Source organism: Triticum urartu, chromosome 3A (assembly GCF_056163025.1).
Source record: "Triticum urartu cultivar PI428250 chromosome 3A, HENAU_Tu73, whole genome shotgun sequence".
Lineage (NCBI taxonomy): Eukaryota > Viridiplantae > Streptophyta > Magnoliopsida > Poales > Poaceae > Triticum > Triticum urartu.
In genome coordinates this window covers 648382982-648400384 of record NC_141875.1, presented here as the reverse complement: position 1 = coordinate 648400384, position 17403 = coordinate 648382982, and the positions used below count along the sequence as shown (strand labels likewise).

Genomic DNA, 17403 nt, shown 5'->3' with positions numbered 1-17403 from the left:
GCACTCATCAATGGAAATTCTCATGGCTTTGAGAGACTCATTGATATCATGCTTAGGTGGAATAGATCTAAGTTTCAAAGAATCAACGTCAAGAGAAATTCTATCAACGTTCCTAGCCAACTTATCAATCTTAAGCAATTTTTCTTCAATCAAAGCATTGAAATTATTTTGCGAAGTAATAAATTCTTAATATTAGATTCAAAATCAGAGGGCATCTTATGATAATTTCCATAAGAATTGTTGTAGGAATTACCATAATTATTAGAGTAATTACTAGGATACGGCCTAGGGTTAAAGTTTCCTCTATATGCGTTGTTACCAAAATTGTTCCTACCAACAAAATTCACATCCATAGATTCGTTATTATTCTCAATCAAAGTAGACAAAGGCATATCATTAGGATCAGAAGAAACACTTTTATTAGCAAATAATTTCATAAGTTCATCCATCTTTCCACTCAAAACATTAATTTTTTCTATCGCATGCACTTTCTTATTAGTAGATCTTTCAGTGTGCCATTAAGAATAATTAACGATAATATTATCTAGGAGTTTCGTAGCTTCTCCTAAAGAGATTTCCATAAAACTGCCTCCCGCGGCCGAATCTAAAAGATTTCTAGAAGCAAAATTCAATCCGGCATAATTTTTTTGTATAATCATCCACAAATTCAAACCATGCGTAGGACAATTACGTATCATTTCATCCTCTCCCAAGCTTGTGCAACATGTTCATGATCAAGTTGCTTAAAATTCATAATATCGTTTCTAAGAGAGATGATCTTAGAGGGAGGAAAATACTTGGAGATAAAATAATCTTTGCACTTATTCCACGAATCAATACTATTTTAGGCAAAGCCGAAAACCAAGCTTTAGCACGAGCTCTAAGCGAAAAAGGAAATAGCTTCAATTTAACAATATCATTATCCACATCTTTCTTCTTTTGCATATCACACAAATCAACGAAGCTATTTAGATGGGTAGCGACATCTTCACTAGGAAGGCCGAAAAACGGATCTTTCATGACAAGATTCAGCAACGCAGCATTAATTTCACAAGATTCAGCATCGGTAAGAGGAGAAATCGGAGTGCTAATAAAATCATTGTTGTTGGTATTGGTAAAGTCACACAATTTAGTGTTATCTTGTGCCATCATGACAAGCAAGCAATCCAACACACAAGCAAACAAGGAACGGGCAAAAGGAGGCAAATAGAGAAAGAGAGAGAGGATAGAGAGAGAGAGGGCGAATAAAACGGCAAGGGTGAAGTGGGGGAGAGGAAAACGAGAGGCAAATGGCAAATAATGTAATGCGGGAGATAAGGGTTGTGATGGGTACTTGGTATGTTGACTTTTGCGTAGACCTCCCCGGCAACGGCGCCAGAAATCCTTCTTGCTACCTCTTGAGCACTTGCATTGGTTTTTCCCTTGAAGAGGAAAGGGTGATGGAGCAGAGTAGCGTAAGTATTTCCCTCAGTTTTTGAGAACCAAGGTATCAATCCAGTAGGAGGCCACACACGAGTCCCTCGTACCTACACAAACAAATAAGTCCTCGCAACCAACGCGATAAGGGGTTGTCAGTCCCTACACGGTCACTTACGAGAGTGAGATCTGATAGATATGATAAGATAATATTTTTGGTATTTTTATGACAAAGATGCAAAGTAAAATAAAAGGGAAAGGAAATAACTAAGTATTGGAAGATTAATATGATGGAAGATAGACCCGGGGGCCATAGGTTTCACTAGTGGCTTCTCTCGAGAGCATAAGTATTCACCGCGGGTAAACAAATTACTGTTGAGCAATTGACAGAATTGAGCATAGTTATGAGAATATCTAGGTATGATCATGTATATAGGCATCACGTCCGAGACTAGTAGACCGACTCTGCTTGCATCTACTACTATTACTCCACACATCGATCGCTATCCGGCATGCATCTAGAGTATTAAGTTCAAGAGAACAGAGTAACGCTTAAAGTAAGATGACATGATGGAGATGGATAAACTCATGCAATATGTAATAAACCCCATCTTGTTATCCTCGATGGCAACAATACAATACGTGCCTTGCTGCCCCTACTATCACTGGGAAAGGACACAGTTCAAGAGAACAGAGTAACGCTTTAAGTAAGAAGACATGATGGAGAGGGATAAACTCATGCAATATGAAATAAACCCCATCTTGTTATCCTTGATGGCAACAATACAATACGTGCCTTGCTGCCCCTACTATCACTGGGAAAGGACACCGCAAGATTGAACCCAAAGCTAAGCACTTCTCCCATTGCAAGAAAGATCAATCTGGTAGGCCAAACCAAACTAATAATTCGAAGAGACTTGCAATGATAACCAATCATACATAAAAGAATTCAGAGAAGATTCAAATATTGTTCATAGATAAACTTGATCATAAACCCACAATTCATCGGTCTCAACAGACACACCGCAAAAGAAAATTACACCGAATAGATCTCCACAAGAGAGGGGAGAACTTTGTATTGAGATCCAAAAAGAGAGAAGAAGCCATCTAGCTAATAACTATGGACCCGTAGGTCTGAGGTAAACTACTCACACTTCATCGGAAGGGCTATGGTGTTGATTTAGAAGCCTTCCGTGATCGATGCCCCCTCCGACGGAGCTCTGGAACAGGCCCAAGATGGGATCTCGTGGATACAGAAAGTTACGCCGGTGGAATTAGGGTTTTGGCTCCTTATCTGGTAGTTTGGGGGTACATAGTTATATATAGGAGGAAGGAGTACGTCGGTGGAGCAACAGGGGGCCCACGAGGGTGGAGGGCGCGCCCAGGGGGTAGGCGCGACCCCTACCTCGTGGCCTCCTGGTTGATGCCTTTACATAGGGTCCAAGTCCTCTGGATCATTTTCATTCCGAAAATCACGTTCCCGAAGGTTTCATTCCGTTTGGACTCGGTTTGATATTCTCTTTCTGCGAAACCCTAAAATAGGAAAAAAGCAACAATTCTGGGCTGGACCTCCGGTTAATAGGTTAGTCCCAAAAATAATATAAAAGTGTATAATAAAGCCCGATAATGTCCAAAACAGAATATAATATAGCATGGAACACTCAAAAATTATAGATACGTTGGAGACGTATCACAACTCCAGCAACAACTACGACTCCGATGGAAAACCGGTTAGTCATCTATATACCCATTTGTGCGGCAAACATATCAATTGTTTTCTCTGGTTAATCCGCCCCCCGCCCCTCTATAATTTTTCTGGAATACAAATCCTATGGTTATGTTTTTCCCAGTCCATGAAATCAAAGTAACTAAGATCCGTTAGATGCACGTAGTGTATTGATTGTTTGAAGGTTATCCACATATAGTTAGTGATTAATTGTTTGTTCTGTACAAATGAGTTTTGCTAATAATCTGACTAGGGTTAGCTTGCATGCTAATAATTTGTGGCCAAATCTTAAGAATTGATTTTGAATGTCCTACATATATGTTTGTGTTGGGGAACGTAGCAGACTTTTAAAATTTTCTACGCATCACCAAGATCAATCTATGGAGTCATCTAGCAACGAGGGAGAGAGGAGTGCATCTACATACCCTTGTAGATCGCGCGCGGAAGCGTTCAAGAGAACGGGGTTGATGGAGTCGTACTCGTCGTGATCCAAATCACCGATGACCTAGCGCCGAACGGACGGCACCTCCGCGTTCGACACACGTACGGTTGGGAAGACGTCTCCACCAACTTGATCCAGCAAGGGGGAAGGAGAGGTTGATGAAGATCCAGCAGCACGACGGCGTGGTGGTGGAAGCAACGGTGATCTCGGCAGGGATTCGCCAAGCTCAGGGAGAGGGAGGAGTGTCACGGGAGGGAGAGGGAGGCGCCAGGGGCTAGGGTGCGGCTGCCCTCCCTCCCCCCACTATATATAGGACCCCTAGGGGGCGCCGGCCCTAGGAGATTGAATCTCCAAGGGGGGGGGGCGGCCAAGGGGGGTGTAGTGCCCCCCAAGCCAAGTGGGGCGCCCCCACCCTAGGGTTTCCATCCCTAGGCGCAGGGGAGGCCCATGGGGGGCGCACCAGCCCACTAGGGGATGGTTCCCCTCCCACATTAGCCCATGGGGCCCTCCGGGATAGGTGGTCCCAGTACAATACCGATAACCCCTGAAACCTTCCCGATGGCCGAAACTTGACTTCCTATATATAAATCTTCACCTCCGGACCATTCCGAAACTCCTCGTGACGTCCGGGATCTCATATGGGACTCCGAACAACTTTCGGGTTACCGTATGCTAATATCTCAACAACCCTAGCGTCACCGAACCTTAAGTGTGTAGACCCTACGGGTTCGGGAGACACGCAGACATGACCAAGACGACTCTCCGGTCAATAACCAACAGCGGGATCTGGATACCCATGTTGGCTCCCACATGCTCCTCGATGATCTCATCGGATGAACCACGATGTCGAGGATTCAATCAATCTCGTATACAATTCCCTTGGTCAATCGGTACGTTACTTGCCCGAGACTCGATCGTCGGTATCCCAATACCTCGTTCAATCTCGTTACCGGCAAGTCACTTTACTCGTACCGTAATGCATGATCCCGTGATCAACCACTTGGTCACATTGAGCTCATTATGATGATGCATTACCGAGTGGGCCCAGAGATACCTCTCCGTCATACAGAGTGACAAATCCCAGTCTCAATTCGTGCCAACCCAACAGACACTTTCGGAGATACCTGTAGTGTACCTTTATAGTCACCCAGTTACGTTGTGATGTTTGGCACACCCAAAGCACTCCTACGATATCCGAGAGTTGCACAATCTCATGGTCTAAGGAAATGATACTTAACATTCGAAAAAGCTATAGCAAACGAACTACACGATCTTTGAGATATGCTTAGGATTGGGTCTTGTCCATCACATCATTCTCCTAATGATGTGATCCCGTTATCAATGACATCCAATGTCCATAGTCAGGAAACCATGACTATCTTTTGATCAACGAGCTAGTCAACTAGAGGCTCACTAGGGACGTGTTGTGGTCTATGTATTCACACATGTATTACGATTTCCGGATAACACAATTATAGCATGAACAATAGACAATTATCATGAAAAAAGAAATATAATAATAACCATTTTATTATTGCCTCTAGGGCATATTTCCAACAGTTTGTGCCTTTTTTCTTCCTGATCTTGAGAATTGATTTCGAATGTCCTACATGTTATGCCATTTTTTTTCTTTCAGATTGGTATGTACATAGATGAGGCTCTGACCAGCGCCGCCACTGGATGTAGATCTTGGACCTGGTTGTGCGGCCAGAAGCGCCCCCTGGACCTGAGGAACCAGTAGAATCTTCGGCGGTACACATCAGCGATCTCCGAGACGGAATCCTTGGGGAGATCATCTCCCTTCTCCCCACCAAGGATGGCTGCCGCACACAAGTCCTCGCATCTCGGTGGTGCACTCTGTGGCGCACCGCGCCTCTTAATCTCGAATGTCGCCAGCAATCTGTTGATGATGATTCTTAACTCCCCAGAGCCATCATCTCCTCCCATGGGGGCTCCCTTCAACGCATCTGCATCCCGTCATGCTACCTGCTAGACATACCCTACATGGTGGCCGCATGGCTGACATCCCGTCAATTCGATAAACTCAAGCAGCTTGAGTTCTACCATGACTATGTATGTAACATACCATGAACCGATGTATCTGTGCCCTCACCACCGATGTCCATCACATGGTTTTCCTCCTCTCTCCACTCCACCACCTTTGCCCGGTGCCATCTAGCAGACAATTTGGTACAAATGCTTCGACTCCCACTGCTAAAAAAACTTGCGCTTGTGGTGGTTGATTCGTCGGAGGCCGCACTGCACATCATCATCCACTCCAGCTGCCCTGCCCTGGAGTGCTTGTTGCTTGTTTTTGCAATGGAAATTCATATATGTTGTCTCAAAATAAAGTCGCCCCGCCTTGTAAGCATGGGAATTTGTTTTTTTGGACATGTTCTCATCATCAAAGATGCCCCTTCACTTCAAATATTTCTCCTTGATTCTGGTATAGTACCTTCGCAAATAACTACAGTCTTGGCGCCTAAACTGGAGACCTTGGGTGCAATTCGTGATCCTTTTAGATGGTTCAAAATGTTATTTGGCTCCACACCTATTGAGGTACTGTATATTATTCACATAAACTTTTGTAATCTGCCTTTTTCATTTGTGCGCATAAGTTAAGTATCATCTTGGAGTACACTTTTGGTACTAATATTATGTTCTATGCTCAATGAAGAGCTTGTCCATCCTATCAGTGGTGGAGGATTATGTAAAGATCTTACATATCAGTATGTGGTGTTTTGATCTGAACACGATTATTGGCTTGCTGCAATGCTTTCCATGTCTAGAGAATTTGTATATAAAGGTGATGATTTCACGCACATTGAAAGCCCATATATAATGTACTATAATTAATCGTTGAGCTATCACTCTTTCAACATAATCTTTTGAGACATTAACTATTGTCAATCTTCATCTCTATTTAGGCACTAACACATGGAGAAAAGGGTATAACCAATCGATGGTTCAAGAAGCACCGTGATTTTCTCAGATCTCATGACATTCGTTTGAAGACAGTACCACTGGAAGGATATGCATCCAACAATGCAAACACTAGCTTTGTCACATTCTTCATGTTCAATGCGAGGGCACTATTATCTGTGAGGATTAAGTTTTTCAAAAAGAAATTTCTTATGGCTGCAAGTGTTGAACAACATAAAACGAAGTTTTAGGTGGACCAAAGGGCTTCTAATCATGCTCGGCTTCTATTTACAACAGCTTGTCATCATGTACCAGTAGAATTTCTGGCCGGGGATCTTGATTTTATGGATCAGTCTGACCCATTTGATTGTGACTGCCGAAAACTTTGGTTGAGCTAGATGTCATTGTCCTGTTCAATCTGGATTTTGTCTAAACCTAATGAGCAATTAATCCTCGTGCTTTTGTACTGTTTATAAGCTGGAGTTACATATTGTTTCCCTTTTCAACTCGATTTTGACCCATATTTTCTTTCATACTGGGCCAATGGCTTGCCATTTCTTTCATTAAGACATAAATATTATAAGCATTCACAACATAGGGAAAAAACATCACTCTCGCGGGATCCTCGAGATCTTTGTTCATTATAGAACCCGCAAGTTCTTAGTACCCACAAACTTATTTTCAGCTAGCACACCAAATGGGCTGTAATTCTTAATAAGAAAAGTAGCATGGTAGTGATTGATTTGGATTTGTCATTTGGGACCCACTAGGAAAAAGCCTATCCAGGGAGTGCTGACTCGACAGCAAACATTGAGAAACCTGGTTTTAAAATTACTTGGCATGGTGTTATGACATAGCAGCAACAGGTTGTGGTAAAAAATTAGTCCAATTTCGGACAAGTTTTGGTACAAACTTCTTACAAACCGGAGCTTCTCTAAAAAAGGCTCATGGTTCCGAGAGGGACCTTGTCACGTATGTGTGCGGAACAACATACGCTGTCTCTTCCCGGCTTGATTTATTTTAGAAAGGCAACATGCAACTATATATAGTAGTGTCGTCCTAAAAATATGAAATTCTTCATGGTTTGTTTTGCCTTTTTAAACATTATTTGATTTTCCTAGGCATTTTGGAACGTACTTTCGTGTGTGCAAAGGTCATGTGTGTACTAGCCACATATGTAATTCGATGCTCAATCTGTTTATGGAATCAAGTCCTTATATGTTATAAGTACATATGTTGTTGTTCTGTGTGCAATGATAGTGCACATGGACCCTACTAGGGAACCCATCGGTGATGATTTCATCAATCGCTGACAATTGTATACCACCAAGCGGCTGCCCACAACACACACAGCTTGTTAGCAACAATCGTCTGTGCTATTATCGATCTTCGCACGCAATTTTGATTACAGACCTATTTGCTGGGTGTCACACACATCTTGTTATATTGAACCATTTCTGTTGTCTTGGCTCAAAGCAAACAATTCATCCGAGTGAACCACATGCCGTATATCGCACACACCTTCATCTGGCTGATCGTTTCTTTTGTGTTGCCTAATCACAAACAGTTCATCCGAGTGAACCGTATGCTATATATCGCACACACCTTCATCTGGCTGCCCATTTCTTTTGTTCCTCATCATCACAAACAGTTCATTGAACTGAACCGTATGCCCTGCGTCGCACACGCAACTAAAATCTGAACCGTGTTTGATGCATCCTCCATCGCAAACTTTTTGCACCCTTTTTGATGATTTTTTACATCCGTTTGCAATTAGTGTATCGCACACAGTTCGTGAAAGGGTCTCTGATCATGTAGTGTCACGTTAGCAGCATCCTGCAGTAGTGTTTTATAGAAATTGATGAACTCTTGTGCTTCACTTATATTATTTTGAGTCTCTAAACAGCATGGTAATTCGCTTTGGTTATAAATTTAGTCATAATATGATAGGCATCCAAGAGGGATATAATAAAAAACTTTCATATAAAGTGCATTGAATACTATGAGAAGTTTGATTCCTTATGATTGTTTTGAGATATGAAGATGCTGATATTAGAGTCATGCTAGTGAGTAGTTGTGAATTTGAGAAATACTTGTGACAAAGTTTGTGATTCCCGTAGCATGCACGTATGGTGAACCGCTATGTGATGAAGTCGGAGCATGATTTATTTATTGATTGTCTTCCTAATGAGTGGCGGTCGGGGACGAGCGATGATCTTTTCCTACCAATCTACCCCCTAGGAGCATGCGCGTAGTACTTTGTTTCGATAACTAATAGATTTTTGCAATAAGTATGTGAGGTCTTTATGACTAATGTTGAGTCCATGGATTATACGCACTCTCAGCCTTCCACCATTGCTAGCCTCACTAGTGCCACGCAACTTTCGCCGGTACCATAAACCCACCATATAACTTCCTCAAAACAGCCACCATACCTACCTATTATGAGATTTCCGCAGCCATTCCGAGATATATTGCCATGCAACTTTCCACTGTCCAGTTTGGTATGACACGCTTCATCATTGTCATATTGCTTTGCATGGTCATGAAGTTGACATCGTATTTGTGGCAAAGCCACTGTTCATAATTATTTCATACATGTCACTCTTGATTCATTGCACATCCCGATACACCACCGAAGGCATTCACATAGAGTCATATTTTGTTCTAAGTATCGAGTTGTAATTCTTGAGTTGTAAGTTAATAAAAGTGTGATGATCATCATTATTAGCACATTGTCCCATGTGATGAAAGGATGATGGAGACTATGATTCCCCCACGTCAGGATGAGACTCCGGACGAAAAAAGTAGCCAAAAAATGAGAGACGGCCCAAATAGAAAAATAAATGAGAGAAAAGAGAGAAGGGGCAATGCTATTATCCTTTTACGACACTTGTGCTTCAAAGTAGCACCATGATCTTCATAATAGAGAGTCTCATATATTGTCACTTTCATATACTAGTGGGAATTTTTCATTATAGAACTTGTCTTGTATATTCCAATGATGGGCTTCCTCAAATTTTCCTAGGCCTTCATGAGTAAGCAAGTTGGATGCACGCCCGCTTAGTTTTTTTGAGCTTTCATAAACTTATATCTCTAGTGCATCTGCTGCATGTCAATCCCCACTCACTCACATTGATATCTATTAATGGGCATCTCCATAGCTCGTTGATACGCCTAGCTGATATGAGACTATCTCCCTCTTTTTGTCTTCTCCACAACCACCGTCTATTCCACCTATGGTGCCATGTCCATGGCTCACGCTCATGTATTGCGTGAAAGTTGAAAAGGTTTGAGAATATCAAAAGTATGAAACAATTGCTTGGCTTGTCATCTGGGTTGTGCATGATTTGAATATTTTGTGTGATGAAGATGGAGCATAGCCAGACTATATGATTTTGTAGGGATAAGCATTCTTTGGCCATGTTATTTTGAGAACACATAATTATTTTGCTAGTATGCTTGAAGTATTATTGTTTTCATGTCAATATTAAACTTTTGTTTTGAATCATATGGATCTGAACATGCATGCCACAATAACGAGATTACATGGATAAATATGTTAGGTAGCATTCTACATAAAAAAATTCTATTTTTATCATTTACCTACTCGAGGACGAGCAGGAATTAAGCTTGGGGATGCTTGATACAGCTCTAACGTATCTATAATTTTTAATTGTTCCATGCTATTATATTTTCTGTTTTGGATGTTTTATATGCATTAATATGCTATTATATACTCCCTCCGTCTCAAATTAAGTGACTCAAACTTGTACTAACTTTGTACTAAAGTTAGTACAAATTTTAGTCACTTATTTTGGGATGGAGGGAGTATGATTTTTGGGACTAACCTATTAACCTAGAGCCCAGTGCCAGTTCTTGTGTTTTCCTTGTTTTAGAGTTTCGCAGAAAAGGAATACCAAATGGAGTCCAAACAGAATGAAACTTTCACGATGATTTTTCTTGGTCCAGAAGACATCCAGAGGACTTGGAGTGCACATCAGGGAAGCCACGATACGGCCACAAGGTTGGAGGGCGCGCCCCCACCCTTGTGGGCCCCTCGTGAATCCACCGACCTATTTCTTCCGGCTATATAATCTCAAATATTCCAAAACCTACGAGGAGAGCCACGAAAACACTTTTCCACTGCTGTAACCTTCTGTACCCGTGAGGTCCTATCTAGGGGCCTTGTCCGGCGTCCTGCCGGAGGGGGATTTTATCATGGAGGGCTTCTACATCAACACCATTGCCTCTCAGATGAAGCGTGAGTAGTTTACCACAGACCTACGGGTCCATAGCTAGTAGCTAGATGGCTTCTTCTCTCTCTTTGATTCGCAATACCATGTTCTCCTCAATGTTCTTGGAGATCTATTCGATGTAATACTCTTTTTGCGGTGTATTTGCTGAGATCCGATGAATTGTGGATTTATGGTCAACTTATCTATGCATATTATTTGAATCTCCTCTGAATTCTTATATGCATGATTTGATATCTTTGCAAGTCTCTTCGAACTATCGATTTGCTTTGGCCAACTAGATTGGTTTTTCTTGCAAGGGGAGAAGTGCTTAGCTTTGCGTTCAATCTTGCGGTGCTCGATCCTAGTGACAGAAGGGGAACCGGCACGTATTGTATTGTTGCCATCGAGGATAACAAGATGGGGTTTTCATCATATTGCTTGAGTTTATCCCGCTACATCATGTCATCTTATGTAATGCGTTACTCTATTCTTATGAACTTAATACTCTAGGTGCAGGCAGGAGTCGGTCTATGTGTGGAGTAAAAGTAGTAGATGCAAGCAGGAGTCGGTCTAATTGATACGGACGTGATGCCTATACTCATGATCATTGCCTTATATATCGTCATAACTTAGTGCTTTTCTATCAATTGCTCGACAGTAATTTGTTTACCCACTGTAATAATTACTATCTTGAGGGAAGCCTCTAGTGAAACCTATGGCCCCTGGGTCTATTTTCCATCATATAAGTTTATGATCTACAATTTTAGTTTTCTATTTACTTCCTTTGCAATCTTTTACTTTCCATTCCATAAACCAAAAATACCAAAAATATTATTTTACCGTTTATCCATCTCTATCAGATCTCACTTTGCAAATAACCTTGAAGGGATTGACAACCCCTTTGTCGTGTTGGGTGCAAGTTGGTGTTTGTTTGTGCAGGTATTCGGTGACTTGTGCATTATCTCCTACTGGATTGATACCTTGGTTCTCAAAACCGAGGGAAATACTTACTCTACTTTGCTACATCACCCTTTCATCTTCAAGGGAAAAGCCAACGCAAGGTCAAGAGGTAGCACCTTCTTAAGGCAAACTTGTTTATCTTCTACCTATACTCAGATGTTGTTGCTTCCGCTGACTCAAAAGGATCCCCATTGGACATCTACCGAAAGTTCTCTGGCATGCCTCTCTCATCTTCAATGACCATGTTATGCAGGATGATGCAACATGCCATGATTTGACATAGGACCTTGGGGTTCTAATAGTCGGCAGGGCCATGAATGATGCGAAAGCACTACTGAAGCACACCGAAAACTATCTCCACATCCTTCCTTGTCAACTCTTGTTGTGGGAAACCACGACCACCTATGGGACCTTGAGCCCCTTGTGGTTCGGTAGGGGGGATGAGCATGTTGCACAAAGAGCAGAGAGAGTATCGGGCAACACAGCAAAGATCACACAGGCGAGTTTACCCAGGTTCGGATCGCCGCGAGGCGTAAAATCCTACTCCTGGTTTGGTGGATAGTGGTGGAAATGCAACGCTCTTACCCGGCAGGGTTGTCTCAGAGCGAGAGTGGCTACGCGCGTATGAGTGTGGGTCCGAATCCTTTCTATGGTTGCCATGGGCCTCCTTTTATATATCAAGTGGTCACCATAGTGGCAAATCAATCATTGTGTACAGATTAGATAGCAAACTGTGCTATCACACCTAACTCCACAGGCAGGATAGAGCGCATTAAATGCGCCACTTAGTGTCACATCATGGCGTGCCCGACAAGCCTTGGCGGGATACTCTGCCAGCTTCGCGCCTGCCAGCTTGACACGTCTGTGGACGGGTGTCATTTGGAGGTGATTTCTGTAGCAAGTGGCTGCCATATGGCAGAAAACAGCCACTTAGTCACCTTGGGGCTTGACACCGCACTGATCGATAACTTGCGTCGCTGTGAGGTGGTGCGGTGGAGCCTAGGCGGGGTAGTTTGCCTCCGTAGGCCCCGGCAGGCCTGCCGGGGTGTTCCTGAGGTTTGCTTTCAGGGTAACCTTGACCTTGCCAGGCTCGCCTTCCCGTTAAGGGAGGTTTTCCCTTAGTGGTATCTTGCTCCTTTAGCTTGACTTGGTCTTCTTGATTCGCCCCCTGATTACTCAAAGAGCTCATATCTTGTGCTTGGTCTAGTCTAGGATGTTGTAATCTTGCTGGGTTGGTGGCTTGCTGTCCGTGCACAAGTCAGGGGAAACATACACCCCTGTTTGTGTACCCTGACATAAGCCCCCGAGCCTGAGCCATGCATGTCACTGGGCACGTTGGGTTAGGCCGCAAGCAGTGCACAAACATGTGGCGAGAGAATGCTACGCAAGTAGCGATTTGTCATGATAATTAGTCAATCCAACGTCCACTTCGCGTGATTATCGTAGGTCGTGGGGTAGTGGGACTATAGCAATTAATGCGAAATGGTAACTTTCTAAAGAGTCACGCCCTCCCCCATGTCTTTCCCATAAGAGAGGAAAAATGCGGAAGGGCACTGCTCATTCATTGCGCGCTCCGTCACTCCACCATCTTCTTCCGCAAGCCAAACAACTGTTCTTCCTCCTCACCCATACTCGTCGCCGATCTTCCACCCAATGCCCTTTCCCCATCCCTGCCGCAATCTTGAGGGAACGGGGAAGAAAGCCGCCACCAAGGGGAAGCGGACGGCCGCTGCGAAAGAGGCGGCCGCAGAGGGAAGCAAGAGGGCGACAGAGCTGGACAGGAGGAGGAGGGGAGACGTCGTCTTGTTCCCGTCGAATCTAGATGGCGAAGTGCTAGAAGCAAGGTACATATACCTATGGGGGAGGGAAGTCCCGAAAGGGCATGGCGCACCCAAAGTTCTGGTGGAAGGGGAAGAGGACCCGCCAGATTCATACCGATTTTCCTGCGCGTATTTCATCTGCGGCCTCCGCCCTCCATTGTTGGATTTCTTTGAGGTAATGATGGTGATCTATGGCTTCCATCTTCTGCATTCACGCCAAATGCAATGGCGTGCATGGCAATTTTTGCTCACTTGTGCAAGTACTTCGTTGGAGTCGCCCCCAATGTCGACTTGATCATGCATTACCTCGTCCCGCGGGTGGAGAACAAAAACCACCATTCTGGGAACATAAGTTGGATGCCATGGGTGGCGACGGAAGTCTGGGACTACATCCCAGGCCAATAACATAGTAGATGGGAGGAATGGAGAGCAGATTGGTGCAGGATCCAAACCAAGGAAGCCGTGGAGTTCTGCCAAGCGCGAACAGAGTGTCTTGAGCGCGACAACGATTGGAGGGAGGTCGGCCTCTCCGACAACAGGCTCCGCCCGACAATAAACAGAATCACCCGCCTAAAGGTTGTTGGGCTAACTATTGAGCATGTGGGAGCCGACTTCCTCCTTCGTCGTATCTCACCGCTGCAGAAGAGGGCAGGTTCACCTAGGAGTATGGGGATGCAGCAGATAGGATGAGATTGCTCCCAGGCCTAACCATGGCCATGCTTGGTTGTGTGATCAACTGTTTGGCCATTTCAGGCTGTTCAAGCTGCCGGCAAATGTCATCCTAATGAACATCAATTCCGCTAGGGATCAAATTCTGAAGTGGATGTCGGATTGCAATGCTCATGGAGTCTCGGGTGACTGGAGGTTGCCCACGCTTGATGAAGAGCTCGCATGGTCCTCCGCCCTGGTGGAAAGGGCTACTAGGGTGGAAACCAGAATGTGCAAGCGCACCTCCAAGGTGGAGGAGGCATACATCTAGAAGCGGCTAGAGGAGGATAGGGCGCTTCGCGCTGCCGCAATGGCAAAGGCCGGGAGGACGGTGAAGGGGAAAGAGAAGGCTGAGGACGAAGGTTCCTCCCACGACGGAAGCGAGGCACAAGCCACGGAAGATTCTGTCAGGGAGAATCCTGCCGGGGCCGAGCATGTCGGGGCCGAGCCTGCCAGGGATGAGACTTCCGGGATTGAAGCTCTAAATACCGCGACAGCAGAGGCCCAAGAGGAGGAGGAGGTCGAGGAGGCAGGGGAGCCTGAAGAGGAGTGGCTCACGACAGGCCCTCAAGCCCCTGATTCAGTCTTGGATCAGTGCCCTCGCAGGCGGGCTGCCAACCAGGGAGTAGTGGCTCTGGACCCTTCGCCTGCTGCTAAGAAGGTGAAGAAGACTACCTTCAAGGGCGGTAAGCTGGACATGGTGCGCCGACAGTCCTCTCGCCTTGCTGAGGTCAAAACCTCCCCTGCCAAGCAGTCAAGGGCCGTGGGAGGTGACTCCATTTCCCAGTCTGGTTTGGGCTCTTCGCAGAGCTCGTCCTCGTTGGAGTGCTCTGCGCTTCAGCAAGGCTCAAAACTGCTGGGGAGCTCCATTCCCCTGCCCCAAAAGAGAGGCCGGGCGCCCTCACCGCCCAACGAGTTTGAGCCAAACTCTATGCTCATCGATGAGGAGTAGGGGAGAACAATCCCCTTTTCTTGCAGTTGTTTCAGTATGCCTGCTTACTCTTGTTGCCTGATCTTTTTCTTGCTGCTGTTGCCAGGGAGGAGGAGGAGGAGACAGAGACCCTCATCCACCGATCCAAGCGGCTCAAGCGTGCGGAGTCCCCAAAAACTATGGAGGGCACGGGCTTGGTGGGGAGCAGCACAAACGACCTGCCACCAAGCCTCCAGCTTAGCCCCTGGCGAGGGAGCACAGGAATGGCCTCTCCTGTGGGGAATGATGCTAGAGAGCTCGCAACCTCCTCGGCCGGAGGAGGAGGAGAGGAGATCTAGGGCGAGTCCCCAATGATTGCTTCAATAGGAGAGCTTGCCCAAGACAACATCGGGGGTGCTATGGGAGAGGACGGAAACCATGGCCCGGCAACTGATGTTGCTGGGGAAACTGAGGCCTCCGCCCGGCAGACTCCTCTGGGTAATTCTTCCCCCTCCCACTCTTCTTATTTTACCATCTTGTTTCATGCTTCAGGCTTTCCTGATAACTCTGCTTCTTACTTTTGCTTGCCATCTTTGCTTGCAGCCCCTCAGGCCGAAGAGCCTGAACTGTTGGAAGAAGTGGCCAGTATAGGGAGAGATGCCGCAGATGAAGCCACCAAGATTGATGTCGTAGAGGAGCAGGGACATGCTGTAGGGGGGCCCATGAGCTCCCGACAGAGGCAGAGCAGATCCCCGGCAGCTTGCCAGGGGCGGGGCGCTGGTCGAGGAGAAAGTTCCCCTCCAAACCATGGATCCCTCCCCTCATTTGGTACTATGGCGGGGGCCCCACAGCCATCCTCGAGCCATTTGGTGCTGGTGCATGCACAACCCGGGCTTGGAGCCCCCGGCTTGTCTGTGGCGACGAGTGCAGAACTTGGTGAGGAGCTCCAGCGCATTCTAGCATCGTTGAACCAAGGGGTCAAGGAGGTTGATGATTTTGTTGCTGTCGCGATGGATTTGTCTTTCATGGAGTCCATGGTGGCAAGCATCAAGGATATGTAGGGCCGACACAACCAGAAGTGGCAGGCGCTCAAGGAGCAGCGCAAGTCCGCCAACAATGTGGACCGGCAATTGAGGGACAAGGGTAACAAGATGTGTGACTGGCATGGCATGCAGTTCCAAGTCCTGATGAAGTAGCATGAGACCATCTCAATGGTGAGGGAGGATGTCATTGCCCGGGAAGCCTGCATGGCAGAGTGCAAGGCGCTTCTGGATGCCAGAGAGCAAGACATTTCTTCTCAGGAGGAGAAGCCTGAGGCCACCCTCTGCGCCAAAGATGATGACCTGGAAGCCCTTGTGCAGGAACGCACCAAGGAGCTAGAGCACAAGCACAAGGCCGCCCTGGATGCCCTCACTGTCGATTCTGCTACCCAGTTGAAGAAACTCGCCGATGACCTTGTCGCGGCCTCCTCTACCAAGACTGCCCTTGACCAACAGGTGGCCAAACTAACCGAAGAGCTTGCCGGGAGCGGCAAGGAGGTCACGACCCTTAAGGAGGAGGCGTAGAAAGTAGAGACCTTTCTGAAGGACACACAATTGCAGCTCTCCTCCAAAAGTCAAGACCTCGAGACTGCCAATGGCACCATCAAATATCTGAAGGCCAGGATTGGCACCTTGGAGAGCTCGATAGAATCCGGTGGGGCCCATGAGCAGCAGCTGACAAAAGACCTGGATACTGCAAGGCGTCTCCGGAAGGATGCATAGGAGAAGTTGGCAAATCACTCCGAGCAGGTCGATCTCCGGATCAAGAGCTTGATTGACATTGCAAAGCGCCTCAATGCTCAGGCTGCTGCAATGGGCATGGAAGGGCTAGTCTTCTCGGCCAGCAGGCAGGAGGTCCCCAGCGTCAAGCTAGGTGTCTCCTTCAATGAGCCGATCATCAAGCTAAAGTCACATGAGAAGGGAAGGGCCGATCGCTTCGCGATCGAATCCCGGAAGCTTGCCACGACGCCCTCCTCATGGTTTTGAGTAACATCGCCTGCCGCCATCCGGACCTCGGCCTTGCTGATGTCTTCTTGAAGCCGCCGGAGGGCGCGAATGCCTCAGCAGCCGAGGAGAAGGCTGCCCCCTCACCGCCAAGGTCTGTTTCATCCCAACGACTCCACGCGGTTGTCAGGCACGGCACTGAATTGTTCTCGCCACCGCACTGTCCTGTAACAAAACATGATGCATGTCCTGTGTTTAGACTCCGTTTTATTTATT

General features: G+C 46.0%; 1 pseudogene; it reads left to right on the top strand.

The window, feature by feature from the left end:
- The first annotated feature begins 16197 nt into the window (after window positions 1–16197).
- Window positions 16198–16905, top strand: LOC147981067 (uncharacterized; annotated as a pseudogene).
- Window positions 16906–17403: the final 498 nt, after the last annotated feature.